This window comes from Sitophilus oryzae, unplaced genomic scaffold (assembly GCF_002938485.1).
Source record: "Sitophilus oryzae breed Bouriz unplaced genomic scaffold, Soryzae_2.0 scaffold_1442_pilon_pilon, whole genome shotgun sequence".
Lineage (NCBI taxonomy): Eukaryota > Metazoa > Arthropoda > Insecta > Coleoptera > Curculionidae > Sitophilus > Sitophilus oryzae.
The window spans coordinates 632,686-654,687 of NW_022146107.1; the positions used below are offsets into that span (position 1 = coordinate 632,686).

Consider the following 22,002-nt stretch of genomic DNA (forward strand, 5'->3'; position numbering starts at 1 on the left):
ATATGTGTGTCTTATTAGTTTTTAACTTTAATTTTGTTATTAAAATAGTCTCATTGTAATGAATTTGTAAAGACTTTTTTAATGCTCTCAATTTTCATTAACATAGCTGGCTTTTTTTCCCTGTAGGTTTTAGAGGTTTGCTACTTAATGTAAATAAAAATGTAGAAAATATAATTCTCTTTATTTTTTGTTCCATAAAATTTTCAGTGGGATCTACGCCTACGGTTCAGCGGGAAAATCGAATCCAAAGTTTTTCGCGTTTCTCAAAAAAGATGGGCTGGGGGATACAAATTTTCGAATTGAAGCTTTTCCAGGATCACTTACGACTGACAAAGTATGAGAGGGGGGTAATTTGATGGGAGTCTAGACCTTTTTTGATGCCACATTGACTGTACTATATTAGAATAATTATTATCTTTTAAATGTAAGTTTTACTGGTATCACTGTGTATTTGATACTAAATTTCTCATATTTTCAGTCTATTAAAAATAAAATGCAATTGGGATTGGAACCCCTTGGGTGTTACAACAGCAAAATAACACGCCAGTTTACCGCAATACACCAAAATACTTTACCTTTTACACTATAGATACGTTTTGATAACCATATTAGCATTACGACTCAAAACTAGTAATCATCTTCTGATGATGCTAACATGATTAACAAAACGCGCGTACAGTGTTAAATGTAACCGTTATGTAACGTGGTCTGGTGTATTGTTGTGAATTAGTGTTTTATTTTGTTATTGAAAATATTTAAAAAAAATAAGGTGTTAATAAATTTTATTATTCTGTGCGTCAATTATACCGTGTTATCATAAAATTTCATGTTAGAGTAGTCTTGACTTCGATAGATAAAAAAATTATAATGTACTTTCCCATAAAGGCTGTTTCCTTGTTATCATTTTGTTTGCACCCTTGCCTTGATCATAAAATCTTTTGATCATATTTAAATAAAATTCTACTAACTCACTTTAAATAAAAATCTACTAAAGAAAGAATCTACAATTATTGCTTATTGTCTGAACTTCATTACTTAGTGGTTTATCTTTTTTTCGTTTCTTTTATAATTAAAGTATTAATTTGGATTCGCTTACTGAATTAAAATGCTATTAAAACAAATTATGCGATAAAAGCAAAAAACATTAGCATCGGAATAATTAAAATTTAAAGGGCGTTTTATCGCTACAGGGAAAATTACCAAAGTATCTGTTTGCTTGCTATAAACTTTTCAATTTCGCTGACGTTTAAAGAAATAGAAAAATACGATCTTAGGGATTAGGCTGTAGGGTAATATTGGAATTTTATCAATATTTATTTTGTAGCTGTTGTGACTTCATTATATCTTTCGTTTACAATTCTATGAGATCAGTAATTCCTAATAGAATCAAAGTGATATAAAAATTTGAAGAAAAATGTTTAAAAGTAATTTACCAATAAACTTTCTAGTATTAAATCTTCTGTTTTTAAGAAGGAATTTATTTTTGTATAAGTGTATTTCTACAGCATTATTTTGTATTTGTTCATTAAACTTTCGTACTATACAGTGCCAATAATAAAATTATGGGAAGTATTGCACGAATCAAGAATTAACGCAGCTATGATAAAAGCTGTACAAAATCTTTACCATGGAGGAAAATCACAAATAAAAACGGTTAACGGTCTCTCAGAGGAAATTGCTATTACTAAAGGACTCCGACAGGGTTGCTGTATATCCCCAACACTATTTAAAATTGATATTGCCAAGGCCTTACATCTATGGAAAAGAAAATGTAACGGAATGGGTATGGAACTAAATGACATATGCTTATACACCTTGCAATTTGCAGACGACCAGGCCATAATTGCAAACGACAAAGATGACATGGAAAATAATTGAAGAATATGCTAAATGGGGTCTGACAGTAAATATAAAAAAAAACGGAGGAGATACAGAGAAGGAGATTGGAGCCAATACAGAGAATCTTATTTTGGACAATAATATGGAAATTAGGGCATGTGAAGATTACAGGTACCTGTGTTCGATATTTACAGGAGATGGAACGGACGATAGAGAAATAAACAACAGAGTAATACAAGCACGAAGATCAGGTGCATACTGATCGGTTATCAGATGCATAAATGGCATTCGCTGGAGCACTGAAATTACAAAGAACAGGAAATATAATATATGTATACGAGGCACTAGTTAAAAGCATATTACTCTATAGATCATGGCGACTCACCGAAAGGAATAAAAGGAAATTAGAGACAACAGAAATGGACGCGATTAGAAAAGCAATGACAATTTCACGGAGGGATAAGATCAGAAATGAAGACATTAGTCGACAGATGAGAATAGAGGGAACAATAGTAAATGATATAGAACAAAAATAATTAATATGGTACGGCCACGTTCAGAGAATGCACAATGAAAGAATTCCAAAACAAGTAATTCATTGGATACCACCTGGTAAACGAAAAAGAGGACGTCCCAAGAAAACATGGACGGAAGGAATAAGAAGGTCGATGAGCGAGGAAAATCTGACCGTAAATCTACCGTCGATTTTCCCAATAATCAATGGGAAAATCGCACAGAGTGGAAGTTAGGCATCGGACAACGTCCTGGTGACGTATGGTTTATTGGTATCTCGGTAACCGTAATAGATACGAACATGGTTAAATTGGGGCAAAGTTGCGCTTTGGGATGTTCACCAAGATTCCATAAAAAAAGTTTTAAAAATTTCAAGGATTGCTGAGTTTTTTGAAAAAAACTGATTTTTTTGAAAATTAAGTTTATTTTTTCCTGTCGTTACTTTTTAGAAAATCAAAAAAACTAATTGCACGTTCTCATAGCCACTTTATTAGGGCTATCTGATAGTATTTTTTGATTTTCTAATTAGTTGATAATTTTTGAGATACAGAGGCGAACGTAATTTTTTTAAATACGGACCTGCATTTTTTAATTCAGATTTTGAAAGAACTCGGTCTCCTGAGTACAATGATGTGCCACATTTAATTTTTTTTTGTTTTGACATTTGAACACAATTTATTTAAACTAATTTCAAGTCCGGCTCTGTTTTTTTTTAAATATTTAATCTATTCATTGTTACGATATTGATAAGCTTTCAACTTAACAATGACTTGGGATAAAACATTGAATACGGAAAATCAAATGCAATAAAATAATATAAAATAATTAATATAAAAATAATATAATATAAACAATTAAATTATTTTCCCGGAAGACCGATTGGAAATGGTAGAACAGTATAATGTCCAGCGAGGTTCCTGGACCTATCGCCAAGGGACTATATTATTTGACGTTATTTGTTAAACTGAAATCAATTCATCTCAACATTTACAATAAAGAGTACAAAATGCATTCGGAAATATAAGAAGAGTTAAGTTTAAGTTCTTCTTCTTCTTCTACTTTCTCAGCCTGGTTCCATCCAGTGTTGGATATAGGCCTCTTCTAGGTTTTTCCATGCTTCGCGATCTCTAGCCAATCTTATCCATTTTCTTCCCGCCACTGCCCTGACGTCATCGACCCATCTCTTTTTTGGTCGGCCCACACTTCTTGTTGTTCCCCTAGGTCTCCATAGGATTACTTTTTGGGGCCATCGGTCTGGATCCTGTCTTGCCACATGTCCTATCCATTGCCACTTCAGACTTGCGACTCTTTTAACGACATCTATTAATTTTGTTTTTTGACGTATGTGGGTATTCCGTATTTTTTCCCTAATGGTGACTCCCAACATGATTCTTTCCATGGCTCTTTGTGCTACTCGTAGTTATTCCGCTGTTTTTCGAGTAATTGTGCACCTTTTTATCCTTGAAAATATCGCTCATATTTCCAAATGCTACCCATGCCAAATGGATCCTGCGTTTGATCTCCGTATTTTGGTTTTCCTTGCCCAGCTTGATTTTATGACCTAAATATATATAATGGTCTACGTTTTCAATAATAACGTTGTCAACGGTAATGTTATGGATATTGTTGCTTATTATCTTGATCTTCTTCAAGTTCATTTGCCAATTTTCTGGGATTGGTCATTTAGCTCATTTAGCATGGTGTTTAGTTCTTGAATGTCGGTGCTCAGCAAGACAATATCGTCTGCGAACCTCAGATGGCTAAGGTGTACCCCATCGATGTTTAGACCTCTATTTTCCCATTCTAATTTCTTGAAGACATTTTCCAGCGCCAGTGTAAATAACTTGGGAGAGATGGTATCTCCTTGTCTCACGCCCTTGCCGAGTAGTATTTTTTCTGTTTTGAGGTCATCATCTAATTTAACTTGGAAGGTTGCACTATCATAGATATTTTTAATAATGGAATAATATCTGGAATCAATTCTCGCGTCCTCCATTGCAGCTAGAAATGACCAGGTTTCGATGCTGTCAGAGGCTTTTTGGTAGTCTACAAAGGCCAAATGTAGAGGTTATATTGTATTCTGTTGTTTTTTCAATGACTGTTTTAATTGTTTGTAGATGATCGATTGTACTAAAACCTTTTCGAAAGCCTGCCTGTTCTATTGACTGATAGGAATCTAGTTTCGTAGACAGTCGGTTGTTGATAATCCTAGTGAAGAGCTTGTATAGATGCGAGAGAAGGCTTATTGGTCTATAGTTCTCTATATTTGTAAAATCTCCTTTTTTGTATAATAGCACAACTTCTGCGTTTTTCCATGCGTCCGGGATTCTACCCTCCATCAGACATTTATTTAACAATACTTCGACGGCATCTACTAATGGTTTTCCACCCATCTTCAGCATTTCAAGTGTAATACGATCTTCTCCTGGGCTTTTGCCATTTTTATTTGTTGAAGTGCGTATTTAATTTCTGTGGTTGATATTTCTGGCATATCTTCTGATCCTACGTTTGTGATGTGTTTTTGTACTCTATCTTTGTTTGGTATAACAGACTGATAAAGTTATTCGTAGAATTTGTGTATTTCATTTCTAATTTCATGTTTGTCTGTTGTTATAGTGCCATGTGTGTTTCTTATCTTTATTATTTTTTGTTTTCCGCGCATTTGCTTGCGTCTTAACACTTTCATGCTTCTATTGTTTTCAATTGTTTCCAAAATTTGGTTTCTCTTATAATCCCTTAGATCTTTTCTTATTTCTCTTTTAGTTGTTTTATTTAAGGTGTCATATTCTGGGGCGTCTCTGTCAGTCTTTCTTCTTTCCCTTATTAGTTTTGTCGTTTCTGGTTTTAATTTGGTTTCATTTTACTACATATTTTCTTTGTTGCTGTAGTTATGCCCTGCTTTAGATTATTGAGAATGTCGTTGGGGTCTTCATCTCTGAGTGTCTGTGGCTTTAGTCTCTTTTCAAGCTCTTTTTGATAGGTTTCCTGATTTAGTTGTAGAGCGTCCCTTGTAGGAAACATTGATCTGGTAATTAATTTTCTCCTTTCTATATTAGTATAGATTTGTATTTTGGCGCGTACTATTCTGTGGTCACTTCCTGTATGAAAACTGTTTAACACATCGACATCTTTACAGATTGTATTCTTGTTGGTGAGGATAAAGTCTATTTGATTTTTTACTCGTCCGTCTGGACTCCGCCATGTCAATTTTTTCTGAGTTTGTTTTTAATAAAAAGTATTCATACAGTATAATTTTTCGTTGTTGAGAAAGTTTACAAAAAAAATTAATTTAAATGTCTCCTCTGTCGTTCCGTTCCCCGAGACCCAAGTTTCCTATGTAGTTTGTATCACCCGGTTGCTTCTTTCCTATCTTAGCGTTAAAGTCTCCAGTTACGATTACGTAATGTGTATTTTCAAGGTTCCTAGCCCGGCTAATGTCTTCATATAATTCCTCGATCAATTCACTGCTCGCTGAGCTTGTAGGTGCATAGCAGTGTATCAGCTGGATACTGTATCTTTGGTTTAAGCGCGTATTATTAGATATATCACTCTATTTGATACTGAATGGTATTTAGTGACGAGGTGTTTGAATTTGTTGTTTACAATAAAAGCTACTCCTCCTTGGCTATGATTTGTTTCTGAGTTGTTTTGAAACAGATCGTGTCCAGAATTTAGAGTTGTCATTTTTTCTCCTTGCAACCTTGTTTCGCATAGGCCTACTATGTCCCAATTAATATTTCCCAGTTCTTGTTCTAATTCTTCCAAGTGGTCATTTGTTCTCATCGGTCTAATATTATAAGTGGCAATGGATATAATCTGTGTCCGTTTTCGTTTTTGTTTGTTGTAGTTTGTCGATTTCTTGCCTCCCCCAGAATCCGTAAGGCTGCCCGAATTTGTAGCGGGATTCTGAGACTTGAGCTCTACCCATCTGGGGTAATCTTGTTTTAGATTCCGACTCTAGCATGGTTCTAAGAAGGTAAATGGCAGTTAAAACGCCCCGCTTGCCGAGCGTGTTTGCGAGTATTACCTCAGCCGCCCACTATGGATACAGACGCTGTTTGCAGCCGCTCACTTTGAGTCAGACGCTGCATACTATGGACTTCCTTAGCTTCACCTTCATCACTTCGAGACCTTATCGGCATGGGTGGCCCTACCAGTAGCTACGCTACCGCCGGCATTGCTCCCTGGATATTGAAGGTTACTGAGCCCTTTCACCACGACAAGGTGAAAGTCCTGGGAAGGGCAAAGAAAAAAGAAAGTTCAAAGAGGTATAAATAAAATTGAGCGAAAAATAAATTTGTGCAATAGGGAGGGTGGTAACCCTTTCGAACATGTAGAACATTAGAAACTAGTTTGTAGAAGTTGATTTATTTATAATAACTACGATTAATCTTATGCATATTATTAGATTGCACACTGATATTTCAAATTCACAATAAAAAAAGTTAAAAATAATATTTTTAAATTTCCGACCTGGATATTATTTATTTGAATCTTCCAATTGGCTCGATTTTCCTTATTCAATGTTAATTAGCGCTGATCAATATTGTTGCCATGAATATAATCAGGTTAAATAATTTAAGAAACCAGAGTCGGACTTGAAATTATTTTAAATAATAATTAAATAGTTTTGTTACTGTTAAAGTACCCAAAACAAAAAAAGTATAAAGTATAGCATATAATTGTATTCAGGAGACCGAGTTATTTCAAAACCTGAAATAAAAAATGCAGGTCCGTATTTAAAAAAAATAAAGCTGGCGTCTGTATCTCACAAATTATCAGCTAATTTGAAAATCAAAAATTACTATCAGATGGCCCTAATAAAGTGGCTATGAGAATGTGGAATTAGTTTTTTGATTTTCGAAAAAGTAACGACAAGAAAAAATAAAATTGATTTTCAAAAAAATCAGTTTTTTCCAAAAAACTCAGCAATCCTTGAAATTTTTAAAACTTTTTTGATGGCATTTTAACCATGTTCGTATCTATTACGGTTACCGAGATACCAATGCTCGTACCTCGAATTTGTAGCACCCTGTATATAACTTCCGTACTTAATTTCAAATTGTAAATGAAAATAATTAACAAGCACAATTCAGCGTGTCTAATAGTCTTTAGCTAACTAACTTTGACATTTAATCTATTTCATTTATGAGCTAGCTAGAAAATTAAGTGTTGTTATTATTAAAACTACAATTGTAAGATATGTATATCTGTAAAGGTCGCAGTAGAATAAGGTTAATAGTCTCTCTCAAATAAGTGATTATTTTACTGAGATTATAAGTGATTATTTCACTATTTATATAAGATTTATGAAAAAAAGTCGTTTGCCTCGGGTACAGATACCGCCACGTTTTCGAAATAGCTCAAAACGAAACAAAATTGAACGAGGCAACAGGAAACGCCAAAAAGATCCCCCCACGCCAAACAAAATACCCAGCAATGTATTTTGTTTTCAACAAATTTTCTTCTAAATAACAATACAATTTACACATGGTTATGTACTGTTTTAATTTTTTTTTTCATTTTTTCAAAATTTTAATTGACGATTAGTTGATCCTTGATATGATGATCCTTATATTTTTAGAGTAATTTTTAAATGTGTCTTAAATTTTAAAGCTTATTATTTTAAGAGGTAGGAAACGACGAAAATCCTTTCCGAATTTTTTTACATTTTTGTAATAGAGCTAGTTAAAAAAAATTACAATTGTTTGTATAAAGTGTTTATTTTGTTTATTTTATTCCTCATTTGATTGCATAATTTTGTTAATATGAGAATATTATACATTATATTTTTATGTAAATAGGTTTACTATGAATTTCTTGAAACTTTGTAAACCCTTAAATTAGTGTACTTCAGCTAAGTTTACGCAAAAGTACGGAACTGCTTTAAAACGGAATAATAAATAATTACATTATTTTAATTTTTAGCTAGCTCGTGACTAAAATAGATTATAACTCTCTAAGTAATTAGAGAGGCTCAATTGGGATTTCTAGAGCTTTTGATTATGATATAACTGAAATTTATTTTCTGTTTTATATAGGTTATATCGCTTCCTGAGAGTTCTGTAAAACTAATTAGATACTTTAATAAAAAATAGTTCTCCGGTTATTAAGCAGAAGATTTGATACTCTGAAGTTTATTAGCTAATTACTTAAACATTATCATATAAAGTTTTATATCCTACAATAGCTACCAAATACGCTGATAATTAATTCTGGACTCTGTCCATTAAAAAAACTCCAGTTTTATTTAGCTTTAACGCGGTCCATTCGACAAAATCCATTTTAGATAATTTAACACATTTAATGGAGCCATTTCACGATATGCAGTTAAATGCGGTTTCTACCCGGTTGCAACTTCAATAGATATTTTTTATTTGACTTTAGTGGTATTAATTATTGTGGAATATAAAGTTTGGACTAGTTTTGAGATATAGTCAAATAAATTCCGTATACTTTTATTTTTGAGGATTTATCAAATCACTATTTGGGTATCGTTCCTTTTTCTTTCATAGTCATTACTATTACAGTAGTTTGTCTTATGATTTTATTTTACTTTTGCAATATCTAGTCTATGACTTTTTATAACCTAATATTTGTTGTGAGATACAATTTCAGTATTCAAGTTTGATCTTATCTAAGTAACTTATTTTATATTATATTATTTTTTTATTGATACCACCGTCTGCAAAGGTAATAATGCCTTAGGTGCTCTGGATTTTCTAATTCCTTCACTTATTTCCGTTCTCCAATGCTTTGGCCCTTCTGTTTTGCTGTTGCATTCCATTTAAGTATTTATTTCACAAGCTGTTCATTGAATATGTCAATACCTCTTCCGTATGTTCTTCTTTATTCTATATCGTTCATTTATTGCATATACTGAACATGCGGAACATATTGCATATTTTCTACCGTATGATCGAATAAAAATGGCGTCCAGTTGGCTTGGAAATGACGATCGATGACATTTCCCATATAAATTTACAATACATATAAAATGACAGCGATCTTCATTTCATAGCCATCGCTGACGCCGTTTTTATTCGATCATACGGTATCTTATCCATATGAAATATAGCGAAATACCGGGTGCGTCTCAAAAGTGACTCATCCCTATAACTTTTTTATTTTTTCAGATAAAAAAACGAAATTTGGTATGTGAGAAATAATATAAATTAGGATTGATTAATCGGTATTCAATTGTTTTCAGTCACATCACCTTTTACTGGAAAAGACTACAACTTTTGATTTTTAAATGGAACCCTCGGTATTTTTTTACTTTATTCGGTAGAAAATGACACTCTGAATGACATATCATATGTCAACTTTTTTTCGCAAATGGTTTATTTGAAATTGTAACATGCATTCATAACGACGATTTGACTCGAAATACCAAGTGTGTGGTACCAAATTATTTCTTTAAAAAAAGCTTTTTCTAAATATGCTAAATATTTGAAAAATTGAGATATGATTAAAAATACAATTTGGGTATCTTTTAACCGCCCAGAATAAGACACTAAGAACATCAAGACACTAAGACGATCAAGTCTATTTTTACAAGGCTCCTTGATTAAAAATTCGTGTTTTTAACACAGCCATGACACTCTAGATTGAAATTTAAAATAAATTTTATTTTAAATTTAGAGGGTGCCATTTAAAAATCAAAAAATGTAGTCATTTTCGGTAAAACAGGAAGTGACCAAAAACAATAGAATACGTCAATCAATCCTAATTTATGTCATATACTAACATACAAAATCTTGTTTTTTTTATCTGAAAAATTAGGAGTGGGCCACTTTTGAGACGCACCCAGTATACATTATACTAATCGATGATTAAGTATTGAAATTATGTTCTGAATGAACAACAGATATAGTACATATATCTTAAAACGTCAGAAAACTAAATTTTAGGTCTACAAAATAAACATACAGAATTACAACTCGAAGCAAAACTTAACTTTAATATACACTGTTACAAAGCGGCCTTGGGGCTGTAAATAGTTTGCATTCCAGAGTAAATGCTATTTGAGATTTGCATCTAATTCCTTTAATATGCACAGGAGTGTAAGGCTAATGTGTTTATATTAATCCTAATATCCCGTAGAGCATTAAAAGATTCAACGATATCTTCTTATAAGTTGTAGTTTAATTCCAGCTCCTTAACTTTCTATTAATTATTTTAGGCGGTTTTTCTAAATTAATTTTAATATTTGATTTCTAAGCATTTTGCTTTTAAATTATCAGGTTATTATTTTGTCCTTCTAATATATTTTTTTGAAATAAGTTCTGTATAGGTTATATTGACCTTTTCAAATATTAGTGTAAAACTCTTGTTATTTATTTCTAAAGATAAATAATATCTTCTAAAAACTTGAACTAGAATGTGGAGACATTTTAAAAAAATAATTTTAACAAAATTAGGTTAATTACTGTATACCGGGTGCGCCTCAATAGTGGCTCACCCCTATAACTTTTTTATTTTTTCAGTTAAAAAAACGAGATTTGGTATTTTAATATATGACATAAATTAGCATTGATTGACGTATTAAATTGTTTTCGGTCACTTCCTGTTTCACCGGAAATGACTACAACTTTTGATTTCTAAATGGCACCTTCGGTATTTTTCTACTTTATTTGATCGAAAATGACACTCATATATCAACAATAATAACGATAATATATCAACAATAGAATGACATATTTGACATTTTCGAATATGGTTTATTTGAAATTGTGGTTCATAACGAAAATTTTAGTCGAAATAACAAATGTGTGGTATAAAATTATTCGTAAAAAAATGCTTTTTCCATATGATAATGAGCCACCCTCGTTCCATTTGAAAAAATTGCGATATGATTAAAAATACGATTTGGGCATCTCTTAACCGGCCAGGATAAAACACTAAAAACATTAGACGATCAAATATATTTTTCCAAATCCTTGATTAAAAATTACTAATTTTTAATCAATTTTAAATTAGTGTTTTTAACATAGACATGGCACTGTAGATTGAAATTTAAAATACAATTTTTTATTAAGCGGGTATGTCAAAAGTTGACATACCGTATAGTTAAGTTGATTGTATTTTATTCAGAATGTCATTTTCTATCAAATAAACTATAAAAATACCGAGGTGTAGTCATTTCCGGTAAAACCGGAAGTGACCGAAAAAAATTGAATACGTCAATCAATCCTAATTTATGTCATATACTAACATACCAAATCTCGTTTGTTTAAAAAAAAACTTTTTTTTTGTAAATTTAATCTACTACCTATATTGACATATTAGCAAGAAATTATGTTTTTTAAATAATAACAAAAACAAATTTCTGGGGTCGAAATATACTACCCCTGAAAATATTTGCACTTATTTAAGACTCACCCTGTTGTTGCACTAATCACATTTTGCAATAATCTGATTTGCGTATCATTTCAGTATATGGATTAGTAAATTCTAGAGTGAATCTATATACTGGTTCATCCAAATACTGGCTCCCCTATTGATTTTACTTAAAGATCTAGGTATGCTGAAAATACATGCCAAATTTGAGCAATTTTGGGCAAGCCATTTTTAGCTAATTTAAGAAAAACTGCATCTGTTTTTAAATTAATTCCTAAAAAGTCCCTATTAATCCCTAGTATAGGGCCCTTAAGTCAACTTCCAGAACCTTAGGCTTTTATCTAATTTGAACAAGTTATTTGAACAAGAAGTTACAAAAATGCATATCGGGTACACTAATCATAGTAGCGTAGACAGCACAACAAATTGCATTCAATCATACATTACAACTTACGGTATGCCTGGTTTTACATTGTTACCTGCTCAGTTTTAATTTAAAAATTAATGCCATTTTTATTAAATTAGTTAAAAACGGCTTGTCCAAAATTGTTCAGATTTGACATATGTATTCAGCATATCTCTAATAAACTTATTTACGACTTCGCTGTCAAATCAACAGAGGAGTCAATATTTGGACAGTTCAAAATTTCTGTGGGATTTCCTATGATTCGAACGCCGATACATCACCCGGTATATACGGTTCGCGTAATGTATCTACCTAATCGACCTTTGAACTATATGTTTGCTTCGTGACGACTATTAACTGACAAGGATAACTACACAACAACTCTAATTACATTCTAGGTCCATCCTTGCCAGAACAGACACACCACAGAATAAGACAATAATTTTGAGGGTAACGATCATCTATTATGTTTAGTAATAATACATTCACCCTCCCTCAATGGCATTCATGTCATACATGACACATGAAAGACAACAAAGCTAAAATTAACAACGTATACCGTTTCGGTCGTTTGGGCACCATACTACGGCATATTTCAAAGAGATGGGAGTAGGATTGCCATTTTAACAGGAATGGTTTATTCTGCTCATGTAAATGTATGCGAAAAGTTTTGACTTTTATTTGCATTACTCCGGTGGTAGAATGACATCGGGATGCTTATAAGGCCCATATAGAGCCAGACAATGTTTTCTTAATTTTGCTTAAAACGATTTTGATTTTTTATTCCTCTTTATGTGATATTTTTGTCAGGCATTGTGTGTTGTCAATTTTTTGATTTTGATAAACAGTCGTTCTTCTCGTCTAAAATATTGATTTTCTAAAACAAATCTGATGGTGGTCTTATGTCCTGCCAACAGTCTTCTTTTTATATTTTTTATAAAATTTACCAAGAATTTACAGATTTGCTTTGGTTTTGTTACTCTTAATTAAATGCCTTTTCGAGTCATCAAAAATCTTTATCTATCCTATTTTTTTCTTTTCTGAGACTCCATTCTATCACCCGTGATTATGAATTTTTACGATTTAATAAAAATATACTATGAATAATTGAAACACACATACTTATACCGTGTGGTGCATAGGAACGCGGGACATAGGAAATCCCATGTAAATTTTGTGAAAAGGTCAAATATTATCTCCCCAGATTATTTTATGCATAAATTGTCTTAGACTTTTTTGAAGAGGCATTAAAGTTATACTATCGTCTATAATTTCGTTTTATTTGGAATATGCATCTAAAAGTTATTTGTAAAAATGTACCTTCAAATTACTAAAAATTTATAAGACGGCCCAGAGCAAGCTACAATTAAAATACCAGCTATTTATAATATGATTTTTTCATTGTCAAATTCGATATCAATTTTTTTTTGTTAACAAGAATTTATGTGATTTGAAGAGTGGTTAATATTTTTCTGAATTGGAATGATCATCTACAAAAGAACTAGTTGAACTGAGAAGGTGTATAACTTGTTTGCTGTTCATTACTCGATCACTCGCAGGGCTCGGTCAAACCACATGCTTCCACAATAAGTTTTCAAATAAAAAATATTTGTAACTAAAGGAACTTTATTAAACTATGCTAATTAATAAAATGTTTACATAATCTCCTAAATTCACAACCCAACAATACCTCAAATGATTGTGAAAATCAAGCCTCACAATACAAACGTGTTAAGGGGAGAATCTTTAGCATTCCACAGAAATGTCATTTTCAGTCCATCTAAATTTCTGTTTTTTTTATTCCCATAAAGACGGTTTTTCAGTGTGCTCCACAGGAAGAAGTCGTTCGGCAAAATATTTTTACAATTACCAATGTCATTTCCATGTGCTTAATACCTTAGTGTCTTTAGTTTGAAACCTCTAGTGTATTCTTTAAACTGTTCTCTATAGACTTATTCACTATAGGCTTTCCGGAGACTGAGCTGCGAACATATGTAAACAGCGAGAATACTATTTGAGAATATATTTTTTTATATTGAAGTTGGGAAATTTATAATTATTTTATACAAAATTGCTTGATTTGGTACCTTCAAATTTTTGTAAACATAATGCATAGATAAAGGAACAAGTTTAGATTGGAAAGCTCGGCTTGCCTCCAAAACTTGTAGTTGTTTTGGAGCGCATATGTTGTAGGGCGCTGCTATAGCGGTTGCTAAGAACAACCGCCAAACAAGAACAGAAATAATTTTCTCTTGTCAAAGTCAGAATCATCAAAAATTATAAAATCTTCAAAATTTAAACGCTCTCATTAAAAAAATAAAAAAGTGTTTAAAGCGTCCATTTTCAAAGTGATTATATAAGTGCAAGACACACACACTTGCAGCAAGGCAAAGACTGGACCCTGCAATACCAAGACTACAATTAGACTGCAACACCAAGCATTTTTTCCTTAAAATCATCAATTAAACATTTTAAAAATTGTTGTTAACTGAGAGATGTTTTATTATTTGGCGTTAATACCCTTCCGCATACAAAAATCTGGGGATTTTTTTTTATAATGATCATATTTTATATTTAATGGTCTTTTTTAATGCTATTCATGTCATACACGTTACATAAAAGGCAACAAAGGCGAAATTAGCAATGTATATCTTTTCTGACGCTGACGGCATATTATACTAGGATGAGAGTTAAAGAGGGAAATCGGCCATATCTGCGGGAAAGTTTATTGTATTCGTATAAATGTGCACGAAAAGTTTTGTCTTTTATTTTGTTTGACTCATGTGGCATATTAAAATAAAGTAGGCACGTTTATTAATATAAATTTTTCGTAAATCCATAACTTAAATTTTAAAGCATACATATTTTATAATTTTGCCTCTTATTACATTTTTGTTATTATTTTCTTTTAATACAGGAATATAATATGATACCTCTATATGTAAAGAGGGGATAAAGATCTCACATCATTTTAACTTATATGTTTTAATAATAGTAGCTGATAATTATTTTCACCTCCCCAAATTAAATTCATGACCATAAAATTATTATTGTTATGGAAAATTGATAAAAATAGAGAGGGGGGCGTACAAAGTAGAAGAAAACGGGAATTATAGTCAGGACGTCATCGTATATAAGAATCAGCAGGAATGGTGCCGGGGCTCAAGAAAAAATTGTTTTTGCAGACCAGTGTTATATAATAACAAAAATACCAAATACGCTACTGAAACACCCAAGTCAATTGATATCCTATATCCTATTTATATTTGACAGATCAGCGATGTTTTTCGATGAATGTTTTGGCGGGTAACCATATATAAAAGACGCACCACTCATTTACGCCGGTTAGTAGCCGGATGAGGTCGGATATTAGCCAGTATATATGACTAAGGGACGCGGTTCGGAATCCCCGTAAACAAATGGCAAAATGTCCAGACTAGTCCTTGTGGCAAATAGGGAATATTAAGAGCAACAGCTCAGCGAAACACCGGTTCCCGATAGATCATCGAAGTTAAGCGATGTGAGACGATGCGAGTGGATGAACGGGTGAAAGTCTGGAAACTCTGTCGTGCCATTATTCCATGGCAAAAGTGTAAAGTCTATTTAAACCCACTGCTCATTCACGCCAGTTCGAGGCCGGATATCCTGTAAGAATCGATCTAGACACTCGCCATGTTGGTAAACCATTGCCAATGATATGTACAATGTAGAATGTTAAGGAGGGAGGTTAATCACCGCGACCTTACAGATCTATTGCGTGTTCTCCTTTCTTGAGTTATAACGAGTTATAACTTATCATACAGTCTCAGGGCTTTAACAAAAAGCCAGTATCTGAGACGGCTCCACAGAGGCCAGCTTTCCATTTTCGACATCAGCCGTATCGTTAATGGCACGTAGTTAATGGCACGAACGGTCATCGTCTCGGCGCACTTAGTGATAAGGGGTTCTGGTGTTTCCTCATTTTCCCCACAGAATCTGCATTCGCCGTTGTTCCTCAGCTTCAGGCTACTGAGGTGTTCGTTGAGGAAACAGTGTCCTGTTAGAAACCCCGTGGACAATCCGAAGATAGTTTTTACTTAAATCAATGAAAGCCTTTGATTTTTCTCGGTCGTAAGTTCTCAGGAACTTTTTCGAGAGTCTTAGATCGTTGGAGGACACCAGGTTACGGATGGAGTCTTCCATATTCTTTAGTTCCGCTGTCAGTTGGTACCCGCTTGGAAAACAGAACGGTTCTGGTCCAATTAGTGGAGTGTTTGCTTCTTTTCTAGCTAGATCATTTGCTTTTTCCTTGTCTTCTATCCCTTGGTGAGCAGGTACCCAGAGTGTTGAGGCACCCAATTTGTTGAGCTTCTCTAGGCATTCTTTGATCAACTTCGAATTGATTGTTACTGAGTTGATCGCGTTTAGTGCTGCCTTGGTTTTCGGACAAGATGGCTATTTCCTGTTTCCGATAGTTTCTTAGTACGCATCTTTCGATAGCGTAAATTTCTGCCTGAAGGATGCTGGGGTAGGTGCCCATTGGTTCGAAGTATTTAGTTTTCGGCCTAAATACTCCTATCCCTGAGAATCAGTATACCACGTTATGGTATGGTCTTTTACATGCTGAGCAAGCGTTTCTTCCTTACAATCCTTTTTATTACTCAATACTACAGTAAGATGTTTCTCAAAGTTGTAAATTCTTGGTATGTCATCCACTGAGAGTTGGATAAGTGGAATTTTCCTTTTGAGGGTGTTCCAAGCCCCTGACCTGAAAATTCTCCCAGTACTCTTTGCGTTAATGACCATTCTAATCATTGTCGCATTGGCATAACTACCGACGACAATGTCCAGTTAAGTCTAGAATGGCCTCCATTGCTGCTGTTGGACATGGTCTCATGGCACCTGTGATGCAGATACATGCCAATTTCTGTACTTTGCACAGGTTTTGCCTTACTGTACGTTACTCTAGTTTTGTGTACCAAGCAACTGCTCCATAGGTAATCATGGTATACATCCAGCGCAAAATGTTAGGGGCGCAGCCTCACTTATTTTCCACAAGTCTTCTGCACAGTTGAGTTGCACAGAGAGCCTTTGTTGATATGCAAGATATGCCAGTGATATGCAAGAGTATGTACTTTGAGGAAAGTTCTGAGTCTAGCCCCCCCTTTCCCGAATCCTGGATCCGCCTCTGGTTCCATCGAAGTGGTCGAAAGTTAGTTTGGTTTGGTTTGAAAAAATGAAAGAATGTGTGTTTTTTTACGCGTTTCTTTGCCAATAAAAAGATACTAAATAATTTTTGTAATAATTGTACTCTCGAGTGAATAGTGAACTATCTAGATATGATTCATAAGATCGTACCCGCGAAAAAAACGCTCCCAACTGGCCCCCAAAACTGTTTACAGCAACAATGGAAGAAAGCTTCCGTCAACTGGACTGGACCAACAAAGGATTAAAAATAGATGGAGAATATCTTAACCATCTACGATTCGTTGATGATATGCCCTGAAGAACTACAAGCACAAATTAACGAACTAAGTACAGCCAACAAGTAGATAAACCATCGTCATTGATATGGCCGAGAACCACCGTTCGAATTCCGCGTAAACACAGTATGCCCTATCCAGATTGGCCTTCGTAACTAAAAAGAGAAGTTGAACACCAATTTGAAGGGAATATTAACACGTTTGTTATACTTTTTTATATTCTTATATTAATAAAAAAATCCAAGTTGTATGGAACTACGCTTGTGCTTTATTCACCTTGGAGGTAAAAAATCTCATAAAAATCCCTTATTAGTTATTTCAGTTAAAATTAGTTAGATCCCTATGACATCTAAAACAAATTTTGACGAATTTTCCCAACCACTAATTGGTGTTATCTCGCATTAGGCCGAAATTTATCGTGGATTATTATTAAATATTTAGCTGCTCAGGATAAACGATAACCTCTTTGCTCACCTATATTTGTATTTGTGATTCTTTATTATAAAACCGTTTTAGTTTTAGATATAATTAGTATGTAAAACGTTTTTTATTATTAATTATTAATTAGTGTAAGAAGTTATATCATTGTTTTTTTTGTAATATGTAATTTCGAGTAATTTGTATTTTGTCCTAAAATACTTTTAGTTTTCGTGCTTCTGTGCTGTCTACATTCACTCTTTAATTTGGTTACAAGTTCTTGCCATGTAAATTATTAGTATAAATATTATTTATATAAAGTATTAGTTTTAAATTCCGGGTGTTGAACATGCCATAAAGTATTTTTTGCGTATTCCATAAATAATTATTTTTATATGGGCACATTTTATTCCATAAATCTTAACTAAAATGGAAATTTATTTTTTATCTAATAAGTAATCTCGAAAGTAATCTATTTAATGGCATCTACCACCTATATGTTTTAATCTAACTTTTTATTAAATTTTCCAAAAAATTTCTGCAAAAAGAAATAATATAATATGTAACTTAAATATCACTCATAGTCGTTGACTAAAATATATTTAAATTAAACTACCCCGGTTTAGGCGAAGCTGGCATTATAAGCGTGCCTCTCAATGTCATTCGACTGCCGGCGTACAACTTTGTTAAAATAAGACAAAACTTTCTGCATACATTTGCATCTACAACTAAACTTTTCTGCTGAATTGGCCTGATTGACCATCCCGCATTCTTGTTCTCGTTTCTGAAATATTCCATAACTAGGTAGTTTATCTTGGCTCTTTTCCATGAGACGGAAATTATTAATCGAATTTGGCAAATTAGAAAAGAGAAAAACAATTATTGTTAAACATATCAAAGATATCTTAAACCGATTTTACACCACTCTTCTAATCGTAGTTTCTGGGATCCAAGCGATTGTCATCGAAGTTGTCACCTTCTTGTGTAGCCACTGAAACTTGTAAAAATCAAGACATTTTTTGTCTTATAAAGAAAGTCACTGAGCTTTGAATCCATAGAAACCAATTTCAGTGGCTCTTCAGTCGTACATAAATTTGGCCAATCTTTATAAACACTGTACCAATAAGGGCAGCATGTTCTGCCTACGATATAATCAAATGCTTGATTCTTGTAAGGATTCGAAAAATTATGTCAAAAACAAGATATTCCTTCGGAAGCTTTGAATGAAAAGACTAAGGAAGGAACATATTATTACAGAATCCGGGGGTCCTTAATTTAAAACACACGATAAAATAATATATAGTAATATAATAATAGTAAACTAATTTATTCTACAACTAAGCAATCATCATCATCATCGTCATTCTCAGCTTATTCAACCATTTCCAATTGTGGTTTAGCCTCCCTCACATCTCTTTGTAAGTGGGCCCATTGTTGTCTATTGTTGGCTATTGACTATGGAGGCCCATGTTACTCCAGCTAATTCCCTAATATCATGGCCCTATCTCAGGTTTGGTCTTCCTCTAGATCTCGTAATTCCTCGTGGGTACTGTGCTGTAATTTTTGTATTCCATCTGTTGTCCGTTCTTCTTGCCAGGTGTCCGGCCCATTGCCACTTGAGGGATTTTATTCCGTGGATGACATTTATTTCCTGGGTCTTTTGTCGTTTCCACTCTATTTTTTACGGCCTTTCTTGGCCTGCAGTTTCTTTATAATGTCCGTTTTAAATGCCCAGGTTTTGTATGCATAGGTCATGACTGGTAATACTCATTGGTCGATTGTTTTCTTCTTTAGATAAAGTGGCATTCTAGATTTGAATATGAGGTTGAGTTTCTTCCATAATTCTTTGGTTGATTTCTGGTATAGTAGAGATCTCGAGCTGTGTATTAGTTGTCCCAAATATATGTATTCTTCTACTATTTCCATTTTTGTGTTATTTATTAGAATGTCTTTTCTGACTACTAGTTTGTTGTACATTATCTTAGTTTTTGCTAAATTCATTTTGAGACCTACTTTATTGCTGGCTGTATTTAGTTCGTTAATTTGTGTTTGTAGTTCTTCAGGATCATATCATCAGGGAATCTTAGATGGTTAAGATATTCTCCATCTATTTTTAATCCTTTGCTGGTCCAGTCTAGTTGACGAAAGATTTCTTCTAGTGTTGCTGTAAACAGTTTTGAGGATATGGCGTCTCCCTCTCGTACCTCTTTGCCAGTTGTCTCTGACGTATACTCGTATATCATTACTTTTGCTTTGGATGGGGCGATTTGTATTGTGGCGTTTTTTTAAAACATTACCACTGCGAACGGCAGCTTTTCATCGGAGAGCAGTCGTGGGTAAGGTATTTCACTAGAGAGAAAACTAATCAATAACAATAAACAAAAAAATACAGATATTGGGCGCCAGGCATGTACAGAGAAAGAAAACACAGTTGTATATTACTTAAAACTAATGACTATATTTATTCAAGATGGACTGTGATGGTAAATAGCCACTGTACAATTTTAATAATTATTATAGTGGTTATATGTCAACGAAAGTGGTGTTAAGAGTTGTACTAAATATCTATGAAAATAATACCATTACAAGACGTAATGTAATGAAACCTAAGATCTAAATCATATTTTAAATATTAAATCGACATGAATGTTCTTAACAATTTAACCACTAAACATAGTCTGTACGATATTACTTAAGATGTACATTATTGTTTAAGACTGAAAATGTTTTAAATGTTAAATGTAAGCTAAAACTCTTAAATCTAAACTTAGCTGTTCTTTATGTAATCTTACTTCAAACAGTAACAGCGTGAGGTGGGCTCATATCTCTGTACTGTGTGTCGGCGATCCTGTTGGCCAAAACAACAAAAGGGGCCAGAATGAGGACACCATGAATCAATACAGCCGTAGCTACTGACTAGGCTTAGAAATGGGTGCAAAGCAGCATGGGGCTTACGCTGTATCCATACTGTGGCAATATGGGGACACTACCCGTACCTTGGAACACTACTAGGACCTTGGATAATGTCCGTAACTTGGACCATAACCTTGGACACAGTCCGTCCATAAGATAACGGTACAGGGGAACACTACCCGTACCTTGGATACTACTAGGACCTTGGATAATGCCCGTACCTTGTAAATAGTCCGTACCTTGGAATCAATACATAGTTGGACACAGTCCGTCCATAAGACCCTAAAAATACGAAACTCTTGTTTAAAAAACCAAACAAGGTCTAATAAACAAAATAAACCTACCTCGAAACACTTCCGAGGGCTCAATAATAAACAAAAGAACTGTCCTTTCTTCCATTTAACATTCTGGAGGACAACAGCAAAAGTACACCAACGTGTCAGCAAAATACAAATACAAGTTAGGTTGGGACATCCAAAACTCTACCCTAAAAATACGCAGTAATAATAACGAATCAAAAAAGATATCTCATTTTTACCTGTAACTTCGAAATAGCAGCTGATTCAAGTTATACAGCAAGCTTTTTATAATTGCAGTTTCTCGAAGCAAGGATTTTTTGATGGTGACAGTAGGACGGTCAAAGCCAAGTGAAGTTAAGCACAGAAAGAGTTGACAGAAGCGATGTTGACAGCACCTCCACAGAGCGATAACAGGGTTGTGTCAAACGATAACAGGGTTGTGGACTAGAGAACGTAAAAATTACGCCAAGCGTCAAATAAATTATCCGGCCTGAACGATAGGGAATCCGGTGATGATACGCCAGACATCATATATCATAATCAAAGACATGTAACGAACTAAAAACGTTACAGTATATATTGGCGAGAGTTTGGCTGGCTTCAATTATTGCCTTAGTAGATATCGAGTCGAAAGCCTTCTCAAGGTCTATAAAGGCACATATTTTACTGCGTTCATTTTGTTGGTTAAAATGAAATCAATTTCATTCCTAGTTATAGTATTTCCGAAGTCAATTGGAACTTATGAGACTAATTCCTTTGCCCCCATGATGCCGATAAAGGCGCCGGCAGAGAAACTGCCGAAATTAAGAGT

At 33.6% G+C, this 22,002-nt stretch overlaps 1 protein-coding gene across 6 annotated transcripts in view; it reads left to right on the forward strand.

Moving 5' to 3' along the window:
* Positions 1-22,002, forward strand: part of LOC115877005 (liprin-alpha-1) — a 374,919-nt gene that overhangs the window by 278,545 nt on the left and 74,372 nt on the right. The gene's annotated exons all lie outside the window — the stretch shown is intronic.